The sequence below is a fragment of the Cupressus sempervirens genome, chromosome 9 (assembly GCF_028749045.1).
Source record: "Cupressus sempervirens isolate cs-2001-9-10 chromosome 9, ASM2874904v1, whole genome shotgun sequence".
Classification (NCBI taxonomy): Eukaryota; Viridiplantae; Streptophyta; class Pinopsida; order Cupressales; family Cupressaceae; genus Cupressus; species Cupressus sempervirens.
Window position 1 is genome coordinate 564,588,022 of NC_143126.1, and position 26,181 is coordinate 564,614,202.

General features: G+C 36.5%; 1 pseudogene across 1 annotated transcript in view; it reads left to right on the forward strand.

Annotated features, from left to right (window-relative positions):
* Positions 1 to 1,078: 1,078 nt before the first annotated feature.
* The window catches only part of LOC149539906 (BEL1-like homeodomain protein 1), a 73,265-nt pseudogene continuing 48,162 nt past the window's right edge, over positions 1,079 to 26,181 (forward strand). The window contains exons 1-2 of the transcript XR_016356317.1: positions 1,079 to 1,195; positions 17,129 to 18,180. The product of XR_016356317.1 is annotated as a BEL1-like homeodomain protein 1 (transcript). The remainder of the gene's footprint in view (positions 1,196 to 17,128; positions 18,181 to 26,181) is intronic.

Sequence of the window (26,181 nt, forward strand, 5' to 3'; positions counted from 1 at the left end):
TAAACTTAACAACAATCATGACAGTGAGAGAAAGCAGTCCATTGACAACTTGCACCAAGGGTCCCTCCTGATGTAAAAATTCAACATCTATGATCTGCAGGTAACATTACTTTCTAGGAGCTCAAAATACTCTATGAATAAATTTCTATGGACAGAGGACATATGAAGAAATTGCAAGAACCCAAGTCTTTAATTTTGTCCTTATGGTTTAAACCTGCCATTAAAATACATATCTTAGAATTTGATAATTTTGAGCACAACTGCAATCAAACAACAAGACAACAATGCAAAATGAAAACTTACTCTAATCAAATAGAAATACAATAATTTCAAATTCAAACTTGCATTCAATGGTGAACTGAAAATAATGGAACCCAAAAGAAAGGGGATTGGTGTTGAGAAAGGGCTTTTGGCCTTTTTTAGCATAAAGAGTAAGAGTTACCCTAATCACATCCATTATTGGTAATTTCTATAGAGATGAATACAAACAGAGGCTCAATGCTCACATTAATCGGCAATTTAGAAGCATTGGTTTTAATGGAGGCGAATTCATGTAAAGAAATATTTTTGGTCAAATGTGGATGAATTTTTAAATATGCAACTAACAATTTCAATGTTTTTTGTTCTTTGTTGAAAGTCTATTAAACATTAGAGAGTTTCTATGACAAGATTAAAGATTATTTTTTAGAAATTTCAAAAAATTGTTGTTTATAGGAAAATCCACCTTAAAACGTAAAAATTGTTAAGGCTAGTTCCTACATATAAGCTTATCAACTTAAAATATATACTTATATTATACAATCTTTTAAGAAATATAATTATATATTAATATTTTTAAATATTATTATTTATTATAATTGATTTATAATATACTAGTATAATATGATATATCTAATAAAAATATATATCAATAATTATATTTACTACTAATATAAAAATTAATATTAGATTAATCATACTCTATAGAAACTTATAGAGTTAATTAAAATATTTATATATTATATTAATTTTATTAAAATAAAACTAAAAACTAAAGACATAAGCGAAGCCACTATGTGGCACTATCCTCCTAACTTCAAACATTTTTCTTTACATTCTAAATGAAAAACTAGGTTATCAAGCCATTCTCATTCTTGAAAGCGAAAAATCCACTCAATTTATCTTTATGAAAAGGATGCGTTATTACCCGCGAGAGGTATATACTGTGATCGATACCACCTTCATGGTGGAGGGATTTGTTGTTTATACAATGAATTATAGTTATTACAGGTCCATCAAATTATCTTAAGCTACGTTATTTTTGTTTGTTTTTAGGGCGTCACCTGCTTTTGTTTGTGTGCATTGTATCTTGCACAAAAACGTATAATTTTTGTTGAAAAACATTTGAAATGCCAACATAACCAACGGATCATTGCCTGGAACAACTTGGATTTCGTTTGGTCAATGCCGTTTAGTTCTAAAAATGGGAAATCAATGCCATTCCGAATGAATGCATTGAAGTATAAGAGAGAAACGAGATTGGTGTGATAATTCTGGTCATGTTGGCTTTATTCAAATCTGTGCTGGCGCCTAGGTTGTCTAGGGCAATACTCCAATTTTGATGTCAGGAAGTAGTGGAAGGTGAGAATGGAGAAAAGCATTCAGTTTCTTTTGTTACTCGCTTTACCCTCGGGAGTTCATTCTACAGTGAAAGTGCTTATGGGATTGAGGGGATCCTGATTGAATGACACAGATTCTTTCTTGGTTGTCTTTGTTCTGGAGAGTGGAGCCTACCATTTTCATCACTTCTGTAAAATTTGGAATCTGACCTTCATTTTGATACAGCGACTGCATAACTTTTGCCAAGGTAGGCTTGATTTTTGAAGGATTGTTTGGATTCAGCTTTTTACAAATTCTCTTAAAATGTCACATCTCTGCCTCCGTGCCTTAGGTATCCAAGTTCCAATGAAAAACATATTTTGCATTAAAACCCATTAAGCTGTGAGATTATTAACAAATACGCTTATACGCTTATTGTTGAATGACGCCTTACACATTTTAGCTGTAATTGGTTCTCAAATTCTTATCGACTAAGTTTTGTTTTGAATGATGGTGTGCGCCCCTTAGACCATAAACAATGCTTATAAATTTTAAAAAAATACGAGTTTTATACCTAGAAGACACTAGTAGTAAAAAATACCTGACAGATATAATTACACACCTTGACATATTCATAAGAAGAAATTCCTGTTATAAGTGAGAAATATGTCATTTTTGGAAAAGTTGAGATTTTCATTCTGTTCTATGCTCTCATCTTTTCTATAAAAACTCTGTACTGCTAGTTTTCTGATGCAGACACACCACAGACCTACAATTACTGATTACATTCCTTGCATCATAGAGAAACTAGAATCCAGTGAACCATGGAAAATCAAAGAAGACAGAAAGCTGTAATCCAATAAAATAGCTGATTAAAAGATGTCTTCATTATTCTGCAGCAAAAGGATTTACGTCATTTTCCCCCAAAACTGACTCTCTACAATAGCAGCCAATCTCTTTATCTCAGTTCCCCCCCAAACTTTCTCTTACGGGGATTGGGATTTTAACCCACCAGTTAACTGAAACAGCCCATGCCTGAATTTATTTGTATGTAAGTAACCTAGCTAACAACTAAGATTAGACAGAACATGGCTTGGCAATTAAAGGAGACCAGTCAAGTTCACTGGTTGAGCTGGTATTAAATCTTTAGTTAGACTCCATACAACTGAATGGTCGCCACGAATGAATACAGCTGAACTGGGACAGCTGTGAAACTGGATGCTCCGCGTTTTTCTCCCCTTCTTTTTAAAATATTGAACCTCCTGGTTCAAAGCTTATTTACATGTAAGTAAGATTCAGTAAATAATAAACTAACTATTATATATTTTATTTTATTTTTGTGATATGGGATTGCTGCTTATCCCAAGATACTACCACATCAAACATCCTTGAAAGAGTTTGGAATAGATAATAGAACCACCCTTCTGACTTGAAGAACCAAGTCACAGTTTTCCCTTCCACCAAATTAGATATCTCTCCAAATTGTCATAATTTTTCTTCTTCCATTTCCAACCACTTTCTTGAAAAGGGGTCCTCCTTTTCCAATTGGTCTTCTTCCTCTTTTTCCAGCTTCTTGAAAGCTTAATTGGCCTCATCCAATGGAAAATGTTGTTACTCTTTGTATCAGTCATACAAGCTCCTATTTCACCTGCACATAAATCATTTAAAAGAGAAATAGAGTTAGGAGAATAAAAACCTTCCAGAAGTACTTGCTCCTCTTCACCATTATGCCATTTAGGCATATGTTCCATTTCATATATTTTGAGATGGCTTTTATTTCTTAGCTCAATGTGATTTTCTTTACAAGACAGAGTATTTTGGACATCATCCTTTATATCATAACTATTCATATCTTTACTCTGATTCTCAAGCATCCTTGTTTCCTTAGGAAAGTGATGATCTACTCCTTCATCATTATTGAGATTCTCAAGACAATCCTCTAATTGCTTCCAACAAATTGTGTTCTTGAAAACCAATAAATCTTCGTTACATATGAGGCTTCAAAGATCTCTATCTTTTTTGCAGCTTCCTCTCCAATGCTTCCACTGCTACAACAATTTGAGCCTCCTCTTGCGATAGGCTGCATTCTTTCTCATTACCATCTTCCCTTTCTCTTTTTGCATTATACTCTTCAATGTGTTTCCATTCTTCAGGGTAACACAACTCAATAGATTCCTCAAATTCAACTATCTCTTCACTCATCTGATTCAATTATTTCTTCTCTTTGTGACTCTTGGAAGATCTCATTCAAGGGTCTTTTATCCACTAATATTTCTGCCAACGCTTCAATTGATTCTATCATTCCTTGTTCTAACAATGCCACTCCTTGTCTAATCCTCGACTCAATAGCCTCCTATCTGAGAATGTCTCTTTCCCACAATGTAAATGATTTACTCAATTCTTTTTCACCTTCTCATAACTCTTCAACATCTTTGTTGTAGATTTCTTTTTCTCTGGCTTCTTGTTGCTGCATGCCTCATAATCTTCCAACACATACCAAAACATCTCCAACTCAAAGTCTAACTGTTGCAACTCCTTTTGTGGGCCCTTCGTCAACTTTTTCCTTTGTTTTTGTCTTACTTTTTCTTCCAACTTGATTATCCTATTGTTTGAATCCTGATACACTCCATATTCATTTCTTCAGCTCTAAAACAAAGCTGCAACTTTCTTCTCTTATTTCCCGTGGGATGAAAAGTTTATTGTATTTGTATCAACATTCTACTTCTATCCTTCATCTCTTGAAAGAGATTAATACAAATTTTGTATTACGATAATAGATAAGCTTCTAGTATTAGTTAATGGTTATTTGTTTTTTAATCTATTGTAAATATTAGAATGTTTCTATATTTAGTTAGCTGTAGTTATGTATTAGCTTTCTTTAGCTTTCTTTTAGTTAGAATAGAATATTTCTATTTTTATGATTGTTTCCTACGGAAACATCGCTTTATTCTTTTGTATATATAGACCTCTCGGTCTTTGGTAATAATAAGCAAGTATTTTACCAATTACTTCGTAATATGGCATCAAAGCCAGTTCTTTAAATTTTTCCGAAAATCATAATGTCTTTTCTGAAATTATTAGACCCTATTTTTGAATTGATTTTTCTGAAATATTTGCTTTGAACTAGGGTTTGTCTGAGGATATTGACGTTCAATATTTACATTTTTTTTTTTGGCAGTTTTTGAAAAAATGCAATTATTTTTTGGGCATTTTTGTCCATTTTTTTGCACATCCAGGGCTGGGAGCGACGCCAAGGGTTTCTTAAGACCCCCATTAACAGATTTGTGCCCAAAAACTGTGTTTTTTTGCTGCAGATTTGCGGTTGATTTCAAGCCTTATTCAGCCTAGGACTTTTTTGTTTGAAACCCTAATTTTTGGGCTCGAATTTTTTTTTGACTATAGATTCTTGATGGGTTTTTTGAGAGCTCAATTGAGTTGTTGACTGATTTTTTCTGAGTGCCTCGATTTTTGAGCCAGCAGATCCAGAAATCGATAAGATATTCTCTTTGGGTTTTTTAAGCTCTCTTCTGGGTCTTCCATTTTTTTGCCTCGAAGAACCTTCTTCCTTCATAGATTTTCATGCTTTTTCATTGAAAAACGTGCTATGGCATCATTAACTAATATTCTGCTCGAGAGCAATTCCAAATTCAATAGTTGGAATTATGGGGCTTGGAAGCAATGGATAATAGCAATTTTTGAATATTGGAATATCGATTAGATTGTTCTGGGTGTTACGCATTGTCCGACTGCCCTTGGTGTTGATCAAGATACATGGGATTTGAATAATCGAGAGGCGGTGATGCTTCTCAAATCATCTGTAGCTGATGATCAGCTCTCTCAGATTCCATCCGGCAAGACAGCTATTGAGATATGGGCACATCTCAAAAATCTTCATGAGACTTCTGACAAAAGCAAAACTTTCTTCTTGAAGAGTAGTTTGTTTTTTATTATCATGGATGAGTGAACATTGCTCCAGGTTCACTTGAATAGGATTCAGGAAGTCCATGATTAGTTTCTTGCCATTAGTCGCAAGATGGAGGAAGAGGACATTGTGGTTATCACTCTTCAGAGTTTACCGAAGTCCTACGAGCATTTTATCAAGATTCTCAACATCACGTCTTCTGGTGTTGATCTGAAGTTCATGGATCTTTGCACACTTCTGTTCCAACAAGATCGGTGGAAACAACAGTTCGGTAGCAGTTCTAGCTCTACCTCCACAGAGAAAGCCTTTGCTGCTAAATTCTTTTAGAAGGGTAAAGGCAAGTCTCAATAGTCTTCTCAATAGAAGTTTTTTGCTCCAGCTTCAGAAAGCTCTTGAAAGAAAAACATTAAATGCAACTATTGCCACAAGTTTGGTCACATGAAGGTTGAATGTCGGAAATGCTTAGCTGCCTGATCTAAGCAATTAAGTTTGTAGTCCAAAGCAAACAATGCAGAGCACATTGAGCAGACAAAATCTGCCTTTTGCGCCAGTCGTCTGCTTGGTATATTGATTTAAGTGCCTTTTTCCATTTCACCCACCACAGAGATTGGTTCATTGACTACCAACCTTACTCAGATTCTGTAATTTTTGGTGGTGGAGAAGAGTACATTGTTGTCGGTAAAGACATCATTCAGATTTAGTCTGCTAGGAGGAATCTCGTTTTCCTCGATGTGTACTGTGTTCTAGGTATGGAACTAATCTACTCTCAGTCAGTCAATTACTGCAACATTCTTTACACTTGGATGCCACCTTCTGTTCACATCAGCATACCAATACTAATAGGTCGACTTAGTCAATTGTTGCAGTTGGTCTTGAGGATCATGGTCTTTTTCGCCTTATTGATTCTGGTGATTCTCGAGACTTAGCTATGGCTGCTCGACAATCTTCTGTTAGCACACTTTGGCAGCAACGGTATGGGTACTTAAATGTGCCTTATCTTTCTCAGCTTGCTTGAGAAGAGATTGTCCTCGGTTTGCCAGAGATTCAGACTCAACAGCTTAGAGTTTGTGATGCATGCCAAGCTGGGAAGTAACATCGCACACCTTTCACCATTGGCGATTCATGGTGAGCTTCTCAGGTACTTCAACTTGATCATGCTGATATGTGGGCCCTATGAACACTCCTATTCTTGGGTCCAAGTGTTTTCTATTGTTTGTTGATGATTTCAGTAGAAAAATGTGGGTGTATTTTCTTGAAAAGAAATCAGATGCATTTCCTATATTTTAGAAGTTTAAACCTTTTGTTGAAAAAGAGTTTGAGAAATCTATTATTACTCTTAGATCAGACAATGTGGGTGAATTTTGTTCTAATGAATTCTCTAGCTTCTTGGACACTCATGACATCAAACGTCAGTTAACCACACCCCACACACCACAACAGAACAATGTAGTTGAATGTTGGTACAGAACAATCACCGAGATGGCTTGATCCATGCTCGTACATAGACATGTTTCGAAGAAGTTCTGGGCAGAAGCAGTCAACATTGCAGTTTATCTTTTGAACCAGTCACCCATAGTGATAGTCAAAGCTAAGACTTCGAAAGAGGCCTGGTCGAGGTCGCAAGCACAAAATCAGTGACTTGAAGGTTTTTGGCTCCCTTGTTTTTGTTTGGATCCCTAATGCGTCACGTACCAAGTTGGATGCCAAGAGCAAGAAACTTATGCTTGTTGGATACAATAGTCTTCACAAAATGTACCGCTTGATTGACACTGAGACATCTCGTTTGTTGTATAGTTGCGATGTAGTCTTTGACGAGCAACGAGGACCATTCATGCTTGTTTCTCCTGTTCCTGATCCAACATACCAGCCTATGAAGGCTTATGATTTGGGAGTTAGGCTTCCATTAGGTCCACCTGATGGGAGGGCTCCAGTAGCTCCTGCAGCTCTAGTTATACCTGTGATCCTTGTACAAACACCTCTAACTTCTCTTGCAGGATCACCTTGATTTGTAGATGCTTCACCTGAGTTTGATCTAAATTCTTCTGATGAGGAACTTGATCACCAAGCATCTTCAGATGTTGGTCATTCTCCTCTCCGGCCTAAGTGATAAGCTAAGACGCTTACTGATCTTCGTGATGATGAGCTCATTGATGGGAGAACTGCTAAAAAAAAGAGCAAACTTATAGAGTTTGTTAACTTTGCTCTCATGGCCAACATTCATAGTGTGTTTGAACCTCAAACATATTCCAAGGCTAAAGGAATTCTAGAGTGGGAACATGCCATGGCATCTGAACACCAAAGCTTGTTGAAGAATAACACCTGGGTCCTTTTTGATCTTCCACCAGGCAAGAAACCCATTGGCTGCAAATGGATTTACAAATTCAAATACAAATCTGATGGTACTTTGGATAAGTACAAAGCTCGTTTAGTGGCGAAGGGTTTTTCTCAGTGTAAGGGCATTGATTATGAGGAGACCTTTTCTCCTATTGCAAAGATGAAAACAATAAGATTAGTCTTAGCCATGGCAACACAATTTGGCTGGAAGGTCCATGAAATGGACGTCAAGAGTGCTTTCCTGAATGTTGATCTCCACAAAGAGGTCTACATGACGCAGTCTCCTGGTTTCATGGTTGCTGGTAAAGACCATCAATTTCTCAGATTGGTGAAAGCTCTCTATGGCTTGAAGCAGGCCCCTAGGGCATGGTATATAAAAATTGGTAAGTACCTCAGTGATCAAGGCTTCTAGGGAGTTCTTTAGACTCAAATTTGTATATCAAGACTACTGACAGTGACATCATCCTTTTGGTTATTTATGTGGATGATTTCATCATCACTAGCAGTTTGACATTTTTGATTCAGGGAATCAAATAGAATTTATGCCAGTCTTTTGATATGACGAATCTTGGGCTCATTCATTATTGCTTAGGTGTTGAGGTTTGGCAACAATCTTCTGGTATATTCATCTCTAAGTCCAAATATGTCAGGGCTCTATTAGACAAATTCTGTATGCAGGATTATAAGTTTGCATCTACACCCATGGAGAAAGGTCTCAAGTTATCAGCCAAGTCTGATTCTCCTCCTGTTTATGATACTACATACAGGCAACTAGCAAGCATCCTCATCTACCTCTCTGCTACTAGGCCTGATATCAACTTTGTAGTCAGGTACATCTCATGCTTTATGACAACTCCCAAGACTGATCATTGGATGGCAGCAAAGCATGTGCTTCGTTATGTGAAGGGCACTTTAGATTATGGACTTCTTTACTCTCGAAGTTCTAATCCTAGACTCAGTTGGTTCACGGATTCAAATTGGGCAGGCTCTGTTGATATAAAAAGTCAACTTTTGGATGTGTTCAGTTTAGGATCAAGTGTCGTCACATGGACTAGTAAGAAGCAACAAGCAATTTCTCTCTCCTCTATAGAGGGACAGTCAAGGCAGGTTGTGAAGCTATTTGGCTTCGTTAGATGCTTGGGGATATGCCGATGTCACGAGCAAGACCGACCACTTTGTTTGTTGATAATGAAAGCGTTATCAAGTTAGCATAAAATCCAGTCTTCAATGAACGAACCAAGCATGTGGATGTTCACTATCATTGCATACGACAGCTTTTTGAAGACGAGACAATAGACTTGCAGTATGTCCCTACCACAGATCAGACTACAAACATTCTCACCAACCCTCTTGGTTCTGATAAGTTTGTCAAATTCAAGGACAACTTGGTGTTGTGGATAGATTAACCATTAAGGGAGGGTATTACAATAATAGATAAGCTTCTATTATTAGATAATGGTTATTTGTTTGTAATCTGTTGTAAATATTAGAATGTTTCTAATATTTAGTTAGCTGTAGTTATCTATTAGCTTTCTTTAACTTTCTTTTAGCTAGAATAGAATATTTCTATTCTTTACGATCGTTTCCTAAAGAAACATCGCTTTATTCTTTTTGTATATATAGACCTCTCGGTCTCTATTAATAGTAAGCAAGTATTTTACCAATTACTTTGTAATATTTAGAAGACGCTTCTGCAAGTTAATACACCATGTATTCATGCATAACCATTAATCAAATGCACAGCTGCTGCTACTCCTTACCATCACGAGCTTTACCATACTTTCTCTGTCCATAATTCCAATAAACAGCAACTACTTACTTTACACACAAAATCAAAACTCCCTCTCTCCTTCCACATGGTTGCTCCCTCTTCTCTTTTTCATTTAATGATGGTCTATGCATAAAATCACCAACTTTTAAAGAAATATCAAGATATCAGTCTAAGTAAAAATTATAGACTAATATGTAGGCATATAGCTCCACAGCTAGTTTATGATCATACCAAAAATATTTGAAAATTGATTTCACTTACACAAAATATTCGTTTCTTCTACCTTAATAAAGGCACCTCTACCTCTGCCTATCTTCAGGTTTTCCCACACTGATTTCACTCAACACCTCAGATAATCCTCTGCTAGCTGTGGTTGCCACCAATTTGCACCCTCCTATCTTCGTTCTCTTTCTTATGCACAGCTCCTTCTGCAATGTGATGCTTACCAAAATATTGTACTCAAGGCTTGGAAGTCTTCTTGAGCCCAACTTTGTATTGTGTTCAGAACATCTTTGCTGTTAAAGAATGGCTAAACAAACTCATGAAAATCTTTCCTTAGATCTTTGTGCTCTGATACCAAATCGATGCAGATATATCACCGACCTACAATTACTGATTACATTCCTTGCATCATGGAGAAACTAGAATCTAACCATGGAAAATCAAAGAAGACAGAACTGTAATCCAATAAAACAGCCAAATAAAAAATATCTTAATTATTTTGCAGCAAAAGAATTTACATCATTAAAACCCAAAACCGACTCCATACAATAGCAGCCAATCTCTGTATTTTAGTCCCCTCCCCCCACCCCTAAACTTTCTCCTATGGGGATTGTAACCCACTAGTAACTGAAACAATCCATGTCTAATTTTACTCTTACATAACCCTGTTAGGCCCAAAAGATGGCGAGCACAACTGAGAGGTGGGGGGGTGGGGGTGAATCAGTTGTGTGCATACAGTTAAAACTATAACCAATTAAATTAATCTCAGATCTGAAGGATAAACATTAAAGTAAGATTACAACACATAATACATAACACATAACACATAACACCAGATATGTTCTTGAGGAAACCCTGTTAAGAGAAAACCCCGATGGGAGTGAAACCCACAAAATCAATGTATTATGCTAACAGTACTGCATGATTAAGAGCAAATAGAGATGCATTTGCAACCACAGGCTTACAACCCAATATGAAGGCTTCTCATAATACATCACAGATCTGGCCCACAGTTAGGTTCACCAATCCAATCAACAATAGAGTGGTCACATAGTCCAATACAACTGAACTGACAAACAACACCTCTAATGCCAATACTCCAATGAAGTATAATTTCTGCATCAAATGTAGAATATCGACAGCTCTCGAACACCAATGCTCTGCGTCCTCACTCTCTTACAATTACAAAAATGATCTCTCATTTATATACATTAGATCAACTAGGTGTAGTAGCTGACCTAGCACAATCAAAGATATAATCATTATGCACAATCTCCAGTGTGATCAAAATTAAGTTGATTAAGACTTAGATAGGACATAAATCATCAAACGTGAAAACACAATAGCATCGCCAAAGCATCACCAAGACTTGCAACACATTACTCCATCAAGCCGACTAGAACCCAAATGAAGAAATGCCAACATGCTACCAAAACAGCAAATCCGATTTCTTCAATCAATGCAGACCAACAATACAATCATCACACAATCCAAGAACACCAACAAGCAACATTAATTCCATCCAGAACCTTTGCATCATTTCTAACTCAAAATCTAAACTCTTCTCGTTACTGATCAACAGGAATACCCAAGTACTGAACTCTATCATACCAATAGATAGCTTGTTGTATTCTAAATCATGAACAACACTAGTGGAGGACACAATGATAAGTCCCAATATAAATACCAACATCATAACCTCTAAAACAAACAGTCCCATCCATACTGAAGAAAATATTCATCCACTGAATACAGGAACACTATAACATTAGCAACCACAAAACCAATAATGGCTCTCTGAAATAATCATGCGAACCTCTGTCAGTTGACAAGAATTAACTACAGATTTATCAAAAACACCAACAAGAATCGCATTTTAAGATCTTTAATAAATCATCTAATCATCACAAATCATCTGCACTAAACAAACAAAACTCACTGCTTGCAACAACAAATATGTTGACATCAATGACATGTCGACACACATATCAATTTCTGACATGCTCAACACACTTCCAGCAATCTTCCCAATCAAACAACCAAACAATCTCCCCCTTTGACATTGATGGCAACATATGAAGTGAAAAATCATTGCAAAAAGCTTCAATAAATCCATCTAATCACTTTACATATCCAGCTTAACAAACTCAAAAACATCTCTTTCTCTTACATATATTTTTATAGCAATCTTTTCCACACATGTCTCCCCCTTTGACATCAATGGCAAATGACAAAAGTCATCAAAGTTCTTAGATTCTGATAATGTAATGGATTGATGCCATCCTTAACATCTCAAACTCTGATGCAGAGCAGTAACTCGGAGTTTACCTTGTCAATACTCAAATGTATCCTTCGGTAAAAGTATCAGCAATCTGTTCCTTAGTCGGTACCTAATCCATTCTTACTTCCTTATCAGTGACTTTATCCCTCATGAAATGATAATAGAAATATTCTTTTCCCTTGAATGTTGCACAGGATTCTTCGAAATATTTTTAGGACCAGAGTTATCATAGTGAATAATAATAGGTTCATCAATGTTTGTCCTCAAATCTTTCAATATTTGCTTCATCCAAATAATTTCAATGCAATTGTTAGTAGCAACAACATATTCAGCTTCATAAATAAACTGAGAAACACAATGTTGTTTCTTACTTGTCCAAGAGATTAGTCTCTTACCTAAAAAGAATGCACCACCACTAGTACTTTTTTTATCATCCACATTACCTGCCCAATCAACGTCACAATATGCACAAAGAGTGAAATTATTATCCTTATTGAAGCATAATCCATAATCAACTGTTCTCTCCAAGTATTTGAATATTCTTTTAATAGCAACAACATGTGTTTCCTTTTGATCAGCTTGAAATCTAGCCACTGTTAAGTTTTGTGAACCAGAATAGCATTCAACAAAATTCTGAAACTTCAAAATATACAAGAACAAAAGGCACAAACATTTATCGTGGGAAAACCCTCCTACTCGATGGACAAACCTATCCACACCACAAAATAATCTCTTTTATTACGATGGAATGAATTTAATACAATGTTTCAATATTTTGAAACACTTCAACAAAATAATAATCAAGAATGGGTCTCTGCAATAACGAAATGCTCAGAATACATGCTACAGCCGCATCCACAATACATGCTTACCAAAATGCATACTACAACAGTATAATAACCTATCAGTAAGTCCCAATAGTCGCAATATGATACCAACGACTCATAAATAGATGAATATGATTCCCAAAAATCAACATCCCCCAAATGCTTGAACTGTTATAGAATGCAAAAACTGAAGAGTCTCAACTCATGTCAAAAGAAGACTCTCTGAATAGCAGACGGTTCCCATTCTCAAACGTATAACTGACCATATTCATGTGGGTCTACTCATGCCTCTTCATGCGCCATGCGGGTGACTCTTGAATGACAATACTCAAGCCTCTTCAAGTTCCATGCAGCCGACTCTTGGAAATACACAGGATACTACATCATTCCTGTCCGGTGACCCTTCAAATACTTCTGCAGATTTACACAAATGATTGAAGTTATGAAGGAGCTCTCTTTTAGCTACCATAAACATTAATACTCCCTCTTAGCAAGAGAGATTATTCATATGTCGTAGTGTGTCTCAACCTGTCAAGCACAATGGAGCTGTAACCAAAAAATGTCAATAACAAAATCTCATCACAGGCATGACTTTCACCATGGCTACTCCCAAAGGGTGAAAGAACAGAAAGCTGAGTCATGGAGTCTCACGCACGACTTCCACCATGGCTTCTTCCAGAGGGTGGATCCACCATAGCTACTCCCAAAGGGTGGAACAAGGGATTTCACCTCAAACTTCTCTAATAGAGAATAACTCATTAACAAGGGTTTCAACTCGAACTTCTCCATTACAAAGAAGAACTCTTAATAACAACATGTATAAGAATCCTTGAAGTTGACACTGTCTCTCAATAGAGACTCCCTCTCAAAAGGGGCAAACATTCTCACTGCTTTGGTTATCACAATAAAAAGATTCCAAGTTTGACCAAACAAGGAGCTTTCAGAGTCATGCTGCTACACAAGCTTCCTTTGAATCTCATTTCCTCCTCTTTGAAGAAACAAATCAAAATGACAAACTAAAGAGGATCTTCCTCTATAATGAAGTTATGTGACACAAATTCAGTCCTATGGCTGCAAACAGCGTCTCCATGTACATTTCTACAGCCTGCATGACTTCGCATGCAATTTCTTATCATCCTGTTGCTTCTTGATCCATCCCAGAAACATTTTAGAAGGGATTAATAGTAGTTCAAAGAATCAAACTAATCTGAAGAGACATATTCAGATCAATGCTAAAGATATACACGATTTGCTATTCTCAACATTATAGCATAGATTAAATACATAGAAGTCATAAACAATATTCAAAGGTTTGATAAAAAATCCTTATGTTTTTATTGTCTGATCTTCCTTAAGATAGATCTCAGCATGTAAGGGATCTTGAATTGTTGTGACTCTTCGATCATCCTAAGAGGCTCACAAAATAATTCATTTTGCCTTGGATTTGTACGCGAAGCTCATGCCTCAATATGGTACATTGAAAAGATTTTTTTGTCTTTGCCAACAATGATAGTAATTCCATCTTTGCAATCTCTTTGGTCCCTGGGCAAAATTGATGTCTCTATTACTCACTTCCACTGTCCTAGCTGAGCCTCAAGTTCACTCTATTTCCCAACCATCAAGAACAAAAACTTCTCATAATTTCCTCAAATCTTTTACATTCCTTAAATTCCCAATATTCATATTCTGATTTAGACCGTTTCCTTAAACCTGGCGTTGATACAATGTTAGGTTTTAGGAACCAAAATAACATTCAACAAAATTCTGAAACTTCAAAATATGCAAGAACAGAAGACACAAACGTTGATCTTGTTAAAACCCTCCTGCTCGAGGGAAAAAACCAGCCACACTATAAAATGATCTCCTTTTTAATGATAGAATGAATTTAATACAGTACTTTAATATTCTGAGACACTTAAATACAATAATAATCAACGATGAATCTTTTGCAATAATGAAATGCTCAGAATATATGCGACAGCTGCATCCACAGTACATGCTTAGCAAAATGCATACTACAACAGTATAACAACCTATTAAAAAGTCCCAGTGGTAGCAATATAATGACGACTCATAAATTGATCAACATTATTCCCAAAAAAAACATTCCCCAAATACTTGAACTATTATAGAATGCTAAAATTGAAGAGTCTCAATGTATGTCAAAAGAAGACTCTCCGAATCGAAGACTCTTCCCATTCCCAAACGTATAACTGACCATATTCATGCGGGTCTACTTGTGCCTCTTCATGGTCCATGCAGGTGACTCTTGAATGTCAGTACTCAAGCCTTTTTGAGTTCCATGTTTGTGACTCTTGGAAATACACATGATGCCAATCATTTGTGTGTGGTTATCCCTCAAATACTTCTGCAGATATACACAAATGACCACAGGTATGAAGGATCTCTCTCGTAGCTAACGTAAACATTAATAGCCACAATACCAAACATAGATTAAAATATGACAAGATATCTCTGCAATAGGCTCACTTATCACGAGAAGATCTGGCATAAAAATTTACGTAACTTTCTGGCAGGAAAATATTGTAGAGAAACTGGCAAAACATCAACAATAAATTGATGTTTTACTGCGATAAGTCAGAAACATATCGCCCATGGATGCATAAACACAAAGACTGTGCAAAAAAGGGCAAAAAAAGGTTCGGAGAGGAGAGAAAGGGTAGACTATTTTGATATTGTACTTGTATTTGCTTATAGTTTTACAAAGACAATTTGTTATTTTTAGTTTGCTTCAGAGTTCAGACTATTAGACTTTGGCTACCAACCATCAGCATTCCACACGAGGATGGGATTTTGTTACCTATTTGCATTTATATATATCTAGATTTGGTTTACTTGTTGACTGACACATTAGATGAGTCTCCTTATTGACTGTTTGCAAAAAAAATGCATTTCTAATTAAATCTAAGCAATTTTTCAAGTCTTCGATAATTTATCGATAAGTTTCCAACTTACCTCTGATATTTTCCAATATCTTGTTCTTTTGCTCCCAGCGATAAGAAATGCCAACATGCTACCAAAACAACAAATCCAATCCCTTCAATCAGTGCAGACCAACAACATGGTCATCACATGATCCAAGAACACCACCAGGCAACAAGAATTCCATCAGAACCTTCGCACCATTTCTAACCCAAAATCTAAACTCTTCTCATTACTGATCAACAGGAATACCTCTCATACCAAAAGATATCTTGTTGTACTCTGAATCATGAATAACACTAGCTGAGGACACAATGATAAGTTTCAATATAAATACCAACATTGCAACCTCTGAAACAAACTATCTGATCCATACCAAAGCAAATACTCATCCATTGAACACAAGAACACTGTAACATCAGCAAGCGGAAAATCAATCATAGCTCTCTCAATTAATCATGTGAACCTCTGTAAGTTGACAGGAATAAAATACAAACATATTAGAAACATCAACAAGAATGGCATCATAAGATTTTCATTGAATCAACTAATCATCACAAATCATCTGTACTGAACAAACAAAACTCACTGTCTGCAACAGCAAATGTATGCTGACATCAACGAGACAACATTAAAATTAGCACATATATCGATCTTTGACATGCTCAGCACACTTCCAACAACCTTCCCAATCAGACATCCAACAAACTCCCCCAGCTAACAACTAAAACTAAACATAGGATGACTATATGATTAAAGGAGACCACTCAAATCAACTGGTTGAGCTGGCATTAAACCTCTAGTTGGACTCCAAATGACTGAACAGTCATCCACAAATGAATACAGCTGAACTGGTACAGCTGTGAAACTTGATGCTCGGCATCATTTTCAGAGTTCAAAACAAGGTATGCACTGATTAAATGAAATGTTGAGTTCCATCATTTCTCTCATGCTTGTAGAGGTAGAGGCTAAAAATGCCAGCAGTTTACTGCTTTTCTGGCATTTTGGCTTCCCATTGTATTTGGATTTTCTGTCTGTTTCCTGCTTTTTCTTAATCATGGGGAACGCTTTAACTCAGAATAATATTATGGTGCTGAAAATGTGATCAAACATGCATTTGTGCTGTCTTTCCGGCATCCATCCTTTGTAATGATTCATGATTATGAAGTGTTTCATTTTTAGTGGTAACTTAAAATTTTCTTGACATGTGTCTAGAAGCAGAGGGGTAACAATAGCTCTTTATTGTCCAGGTTCAAACATTCAGGCAGATACCATGCAAACACACCATTTTGTGAATCCAAGTTATATGGGTTATACAGATAGACCAGCTTCACAAAATATGGTCCTTGTAAACAATTCATCAGTAAATAACAACATGCCAGATAGTGGTCAATCTCAACCACATGGTGTTGCTCATTCTGCTGCTATTTCAAATCTCTCTTCTGCCAGCACACTAGCAAATACTGCTCTAGCGAATCAGGGTGTTGCATCAACTTTTCTTGAATCACACGTTATAAGCCATGCTTATGGCTCATTGAGGAATGGTGGGAATGAGGTCACCTTCCTCCAACCTACAGATTTATTATCCAACAATCATTCTGCATATGGACAGACTAATAATTCAGTGCATACAGGTTATCAGTCGGGTGCTGAGATTCCTCAGTTGTGTTTGCAACAGCAAATAGGAGTTGCTCCAAGCAGACTGGCATTGCAACCAGAGCAGTCACATTGTTCCAGGGAACACAGTCATGATCATGGTTTATCCCTCAGCTTATCGTCTCAGCAGATTTTCACAGTTCAGATACACTCTTGTCAAAACCAGCCTAATGATCTTGATATACATTATACAACTTCTTCTCTAGACAGTTCAGAAGAAAACAGAGCAATGGATGGTAAAACTACAGAGAAGTGGGCTTTAAATATTGACCCTTTCCATACTCCTCCAACAGGTGAGGCATTTGGAAATCAGTTTGCAAAAATTCTTCATTTCCCTGCGCCAACAAAACAAGTACAACCGGATTTTAGTCCAGCTGGAGCATTAGGAGTCCCCAATATCATGATGCATCCCAAATACCTCAAAGCAGCACAACAATTGCTTGTTGAATTTGTTGATGTGAGCAAGGGTATGAAGCCCAATTCATTCAAACATCTGGAAAACAGTGAGAATAATGAAGAAGCTGATGGAAAGAAACATGTAATAGCCCCAGAAGAGATTTCTATGAATTGTGGCTCTGAATCAACACCAGCAGGAAGACAGGATTTTCAAATGAAAAAGATGAAACTCGTGGGGATGTTGAATGAGGTTCATTTTCTTCTCCTTTCCTTTAACCATTGCTAAGATACTAAATTCAAAGATTATAATAAGACCCTCAAACAAAAAGAAGGATTATATGTTGTCTATGGAAGTTGAAATTCTAATGATGAAGCAATGCAGTTGTCACTTATTATATGCAATCACTGATTTTGTAGGCTGTTTCAAATTGTAAACCTGTAGTAGGATATGCAATGAATTGAATGACTCTTACATTTAGGCCCAAAGAACACTATTGACAACTGTTGTCAAACATGGGAGTTTAATATGGCATATCAATGTGTTTGTTCCTAACTTAAAACTCTCATCTGGTTCCATTGAAAATATCCATGCATCCATTGTTTACAAGCACACAGATGTCAGTTGTGGTCCATGGCAACTGGCTATCCAAATTCTCTGTGGCCTTTGGCAAAGCATATTCTTTGTCATAAAATCACAACAAAACAATTATAGAATATTGAGAGCTAAGTTTGCAATAGATTAAAAATGGGGTAATTGGGCAATCATTTTCAACAATTGAAAGTTTAAGTGATCTAGGACAATCTTTTGTTTGTAATAGACGTCTCTACTTTCTTGTTAGCTTTGAGGAACATTGACACTTGCACATTGCTAGCTTATATTATGGCCCTGAAATTTTCCTATAAATTAGATCAAGATGCGAAGATGTATTTACTTGTTACTAGCCATTTTGACATCTATTTTGTAAAGCATTTGTTTATAAAAATTTGTGTCTATTCCAAGAGCTGGAGGAGGGGGCTTTTGTGATTAATGAATTGCCACAAGAATTAACTAGTCAAGTTAGATTGGATGATGCATTTCCTTGTAAGTAGTGATGACATCTATGATGTAAAGCTTTTGATGAAAAAGATTTGTGTATGTTTTGTTGTTACCTAATCACACATCGCCCCATTGCAAATAGGGACCCCCTCTTTTGCTCTTGGTCCTTCCTTTGGGCTTTAGTTCTTGGTTGTTTTAGGCTCATTCCTCCGAGGTTCCCCTTTTTCGAATGAGAATTGGTAAAATTGGCCAAGAGTGAAAAGTTTTGACCACCTAGCTCTTAGAATGGAAAATGTTTGTTACTTTGAGAATTGTATGTCTTGACAACTTACTATTTTTAGAAAGTCTATTTTTAGTAAATTCTACTCCCTCCCAAATTGACCTTATTTTGACTTTAAAACAACTTACTATTTTTAGAAAGTCTATTTTCAGTAAGTCTAATTTTAGTAAACTTCTTTGCCTCCAGAGTGACCTTATTTTGACTTTGGAACAACTTACTATATTTAGAAAGTTTATTTTTGGCAGGTCTATTTTCACAAGTGAGTTTTGGTTGATAAAGTGACAAAAGGGTATCTATTTCTATATCCAAAAGAATGAGCAAGCAAGGTAGTTAATTAGAAAATGGTTAAGTCTAAAATCACCTTTGAAATATCCAAAAGTGGAAGGCGTGAAAATATCAAGAAACAAATGGTTGTCACACAATTCTTCACTCATGGACAAAATCCATGACCACTCAAAACATCTCGCCTTGGAGAAAAATGGTTGTTGCGGAATTCTTCCATCATGGCCAAAATCCATGACCACTCAAAAAAACTTGCCTTGGAGAAAAATGGTTGTAGAATTCTTCCATCATGGACAAAATCCATGACCACTCAAAAAATCCCGCTTTGGAGAAAAATGGTTGTCGCGGAAGTCTTCTATCATAGTCAAAATCCATGACTATTAAAAAAATCCCGCCTTGGGGAAAAATGGTTGTCGCGGAATTCTTCCATCATGGACAAAATCCATGACCTCTCAAAATTCCTGCTGTGGAGAAAAATGGTTGTTGCATAATTCTTCCATCACGGACAAAATCCATACCTCTCAAAAAATCCCGCCTTGGAGAAAAATGGTTGTTACGAATTCTTCCATCATGCAAAATCCATGACCACTCAAAACTTTTGTTAGCAAAAAAACCAGAAATCTTGGAAAAAATGGCTAAGTGCTGGAAATTTCTCCTCATGGAAAGATGAAAAATGGCTAAGTATTGGAAAATTTCCCCTTTATGGAAAGATAAAAAATGGCTTAGTGTTGGATATTTCTCCTTCACGGAAGGAAAAAAATGGCCAAGGGTTGGAAAATTTCTCCTCCATGTAAGAAACTACAAGGAAAAGATAAAATTAGGCTAAGTACGAAAACTCTTTCCCTAGATCTCAAATTTCACCCTCTTCAAGTATGCACCCATAGGTGGAGAAATGATTGATAATGATAAACAAAAAGGAGAATTCTTCAAAAATATAAGAAAAGGTGCAACAAAGTGAATTTAAAGGATTGGAGGAGAAAGGTGTGAAGGGAGGAAAAGAGAGAATTTTTGGAGAAGGAAAATATCTTTTCAGAGAGAATATTTAAGAGGTCTATATGTTTCATTTTGAATTCTTTGCATGATTCATATATCGGCTATTTCTATTTTGCAAGAGGAAAAGATCCAATTCTAGAAATACAAGAATGATGCTCAAGTCCCCAAAATCTAGTCTTAGTATTAAAGACATCCAAGTACTGAGTAATCCAATCCAAGGCATTCAAAGTTCAAAGATCAAAGTTCAAATCCAAAAATCTAAGAACATGGCCAAGGCTATATGAGGAAATTCTCAGGTGACATAATCATCAGCAAGGGATTCCAATCCATTTTAGGGAGATACATTTCCAAGCAAGTACATGGAAGATGGGAATGTTGAAGGAGGGATTTTCAGAAAAGTCTATCAAAGTTGGATCTTAGTTACAAAATGATGTAGTTGGAAAAGACTCGAGCTTACATGGCACGCATCATGACTTCGTGGCACCCAGTTATCTTTATTGATTAGTCTAAGGTCTCCAAGTCAAACTTCTCTGCATTTAGGGAATGAAATCAAAACTAATCTATTCAAGGAAGACTAAGCATTTATCGAGTAATGGACATGCATAGTGGATATTTGTTGCACCCCACTCTTTTCCTAAGCAAGCATGCACAGTGGGCATTTATTACCCACTATAGTAGTTGATTTCTTATTGCATTAATGTAGATTCCTTTCTTTGCCCTAACTCTAATTAGCGTTGATGTGGCATGATCTAAGCCATTGGTTATTGTTTTCATCCGGGGCACCTGTTGTAATCAAGGACCTATATGAAGACCTCACTTCTCATTTGTAAGGGGAGGGATTTTGAGATTGTTGCTATGAGCTACTGAGACAATAGAGTTTTCATTGAAGTTTGGTGAATACTTGATGTGTTTTAGTGCTTGCTTGTTCTCTTAATTCCCTCATTTAAATAAAGTTTAGATAAAGTGTTGTGATTACAATGGAGAAAATGATGGGGTTTTGATGAATTCCTTCGGTTCATACTTTTGACGTTTTAGTAATTCTAAATCGTTGTGCAAAGTTAGCATGAACCCCTTTCATGCGTATGCTTAACTTCTGTCATTCATCTACATTGTTCTCTATGATGGTGTATGTAGTGGTATGAAAATTGTTCACATAAGCCTTGAAGATTGCACTAGTTCACGTGTAGCTGTAGTATAACTTCATGAAGTGGAGCTTGGTAATTAAGGAATTTGTCCACCAGAGTACCCTTTGTTGTTATCACTGCCCTTTGGACTAAAATAGAATTTCTAAACCCAAATTTCCTTTCATTTCCACATATTTTGTGAAAGTCTCGCAAGTACCTTATTGCAAAACCTTTCGACAACTCCCACATCTAGTATGACTTGAAATGAATCTAAGCAAATATACATAAGGCCCCTTGTGATCATCAACAAATCACATCGACCACCAAGCTTATCCACAGTCAAGACCTGACATTGAAAGAACCTTGGAGTTATTGTATGATCTTTTTGCAATCTCAACGTACATGAGACTTTGTTCAAGAGAGGATAAGATACCTCAATATTTTGTTCTATTGTTTGGTGGGTCATAAAACACACATCAACAAAAATTGGTGCTAGAGGGAGGAGCGAATTTGAAAACTAAATTATATCAAGGACAAGAAGAATCATCGAAGATAGAACATATTTGAAGACACCCTCCATTGTTGCGCCATCAACAAAAACTAGCATTGGAAGGAGGGCAATGCACATTGTTAGAAAGATTCGGAAGAAGTTTCCCATATTGGAGCGTATTAATTCATTCTTGCCTAAGGAGCGTATTAATTCATTCTTGCTTAAGGTACCTCGAAGAATTTTGAGATCCACTTGGGAGTGAAAGAACTACAAGAGCTAAGCATTGATCCAAAGCCTAGGCGAGGCAAGAAAGAGTCATCTACAAGTTAGAATTCACCAAGTGTAGCCGATTTTACAAGAAATTTCCAAACTTGACCACCTCACATCAAGTACAAGGATCAACTAAAGGAGTTCTACAAGGAAGGAGCTAGACAAATTCAACAATTATTCATGCAAATAGCAATACAAATCATTACACCTGTAATCGTCCAACAATTAGTTCCAACGATGGCCCAACAATGACATCCACAAAATGCATCACCCCTTGCAACATTTGTTGCTTACCACAATATGCCAAAGAATCCAAAGAATGTTGCTTACCACAATATGCCAAAGAATCCAAAACATTCTTCTTCTAAATTCCTTGTGAATGATGTCAATCGCATTGCTGATGAATGCATTAAGATTTTTGAGGATGCCCTCCAAAAACAAAAATGTGCAAGAAGATGATGTTGCCTACAGACTATTACCTTATTCATTGGGCGAGGAGGCTTTTTACTAGTATGTCAATCTACCTACGAATTCAATACAAACTTGGGAAGAATTGAAGGATGAATTCCTTGCGAAGTTTAGACTACCTATCACCCCTACTAAATTGTATAGGCAGTTCATCGAGATAAGGAGACAAGAACGTGAACTTGTTGGTGCTTTCATTAACCAATTTCAGAGGGCTTATTCAAGATTGTGAGATCCTCATCGCATAGGTGATGATGCAACTCAACCTATGTACTATGCAACCCTGGATTATTTCACGTCCATGTTTGTTCAGAAAACTCATCCGACTCCTATATGTTTGATTTAAGCATATGCTAAGGCTGAAAGAGTTAGTTTGCAATCACCAACAACTGCATCATGATAATAATCAAGGACAAAATTAGGGATATTAAGAAAATAATCAAGGATACTGAAGCAATAATCAAGGTCATCAAGCCAACAATTTTAGATATTGTAATAATAACCAAGGGCACTAGAGAAGATCATGGAACACAAATCCAAATAATGGAGGCATACCTTCGGCATTGGACAATTGTCCACCTTCTGAGAGGTGACCAGTCGATAAAGCTTTCTCAATAGAAGCAATGTTATCTGGATGGTGTAGATTAGATGAGACAAATCAACATTCCGAGTTGGTGTCTGGAATTTCAAAGATCTGCTGATATTTTCAAGGGAGAAGTGAGAAATAGTGCTCCATGGGGACACGCCCCTAACATTTTTTTGCCCGTTCTAGTCTTAGGGACAGAACAGGGACGGATTTTTCCTGTCCCTGATTTCTCTTCACAAGAAACAGTACTGGAAACGTCATTTTGTGCCTTGCTGGAAACGACAAAACATAATGCAGTCCTGTCCTTCACCCGTCCCCGAGACAAAATGTTGTTCCCTATTTCCTTGTGGGAATGAGACGACATCAAAATGCCAAAAGGCAATTTTAAATTTTTTTTCCTTTGGCAGTGGGCCCCACATGGTTTCTAGAGGTTTTTAAAATATGTGAAACCCTATTGTGACCATCAAAACACTAACATTACAATCTTATCTTCTCATTTGTAGTTTTGACAAATTTGTTAAGAGGAAGAGGAAGGCATAGAGCACCAATAACAGTGAGCTAAAATTGCATTTTGGAGTTGCAAAGGGAGGTTTTGCATTCATTCCTTCTTCATTTCAGGTATGTATTTCATTTTCCTTTTGTTTTTTTCAACCTATGTAGCTATTTGTTGTCATTTTCCAAATTTTCATCACATAGAGAAGGCATTTTGAAGGAAGTATTGAAATATGTTTTTTTTTGTAATGACTTGCAACACTAATCACATTGCAAAATCTAAAAATATGAGCAGCACTAGTGAATTATCATTTTTTATTGTAATGACTTGCAACAAAGAAAAAGACTAGGGAAGCCATAGGGGCTTCAATTAATGTGGATGATCATGCAACAACAGCAAGCTCAAATCCAAATCCATTTGAGTGCCCTTCCCAAGCTCTCAAAAAAGATGCAAAAGGCCCATTTGACCCAAAGAAACCTCTCCTACAATTAGCCACAAAAGTGGACAAGGATAAGAAGAAAAATGTAGGGGGTGGTAGGGAATGAGAGTGCAATATATGTCACAAACATTATTTTGGGAGTTACGCTAGAGTGTATTGCCACGTTTTATGGATAGGTGGACAAGGGGTGAAAGGATCTAAACAGATCATAGAAGAGGAAAAAAATAAGGTCACTAGATTGTGCATGGACGGGGAGGGGTTGAAAATGAGGAGTCCAAGAGAGAATGTGCAAACCACTATGTCTATGAGTAGCACACATGCACAAACACAACCAGCACTACTAGAGGAAAGGGAAAGAAGAGTAAAAGAGAGACTAATGTTGCTGATTTGTTTGATGTGGCTGCAAAAGAGAAGGCTGAAGAATCTATTGGTAGGTTCCTCGTTGCTCATGGCATACCATACCATGTTAAATGTTCCTCATTTTATAAGCAAATGTGCAAAGATATATACACTGCTGGTCCATCATTTGTACCATTTGTGAGACAAAACTATGCACCACTATCCTTGATAAAGAGTACTCAAAAGTAAGTATTTTAATAGAGGAAATGAGACAAACATGGATGACTGATGGATGCTCTATCATCATGGATGGGTGGACCGATATCAAACATCGGCCACACATCAATATTACTGTCACTAGCACAACAGACTCTTATTTTCATGGAGCTATTGATTGTTCAGGGAAAAAGAAGGATGCATCCTTTCAATTTCAGATTTTGAAGGATGTTATAGAAGAGGTTGGACCTCAAAATATTGTGGAAGTAGCCATTGATTCGGCCCTCATGTGTAAGTCAATTGGTTTGATGGTGGAGAGTACTTATAGGCATTTTTGGACCCCATGTTGTGTACATGCATTAAATAACACCTTGAAGGACATTGGTGAAATTGATTGGATTAAGGCTTTGGTATGTAAGACTAGAGATATGCAAATGTTTATTAGCAATCATTACACATCTCTTGCATTATTTAGAACATTTGTAAAGAAATAATTCCTCAAGCCTATGGAGACTAGATATGCTAGCTACTTCATTTTGTTGGAGAGGATGTTTGAGGTCCAAGAGGCCTTACAATCCATGGTGATCAATGAGGAGTGGAATAGGTGGCATGAATCAAGCACCCCGGATGGAAGAAGCGTGAAACAAAAAATCTTGGATGATAATTGGTGGACCTCAATCAGGTAAGAAGCTTAGATAAAATAATATTAATAATTGTTATTTGCTGATTTGATAAAATTATTTCTGATTTTAGCATTTGTTGATTTTATTTTTTATGATGTTTCTCACATGTAATTTACTAATCATTAATTGATTGCATTTTCAGATACATTTGCTTCTTCGTCTAGCCTATTGTGGCAGTCATTAGATATGTTGATACTGACTCTCCTAGCCTTGGAGAGATTTATGAGACATTTGATAGCATGCTTGGGCAGATCAAGCATGTTATTCATGCCAAAGACCCCAATTTGGTGTTTTATGAGGAGCAACTTAAGCCCATTGTGTTGAGGAGGTGGAACATAATGAACACTCCACTTAATATGGCAGCCTATGTTGTCAATCCTAAGTGGTGTGCACCAAGGCTTGGGAGAGTGCCTCCATCTAGGGATGAGGAGGTGAATCTCTATTCTAAAATCTCAAGTATTTGGTTTTAGTTTTTAATATAAATTTATATTTGCAATTGATTTAGTTGACATTTGGTAATTTTACTAAGTTAATATGTTTTTATTTGCTCAACAT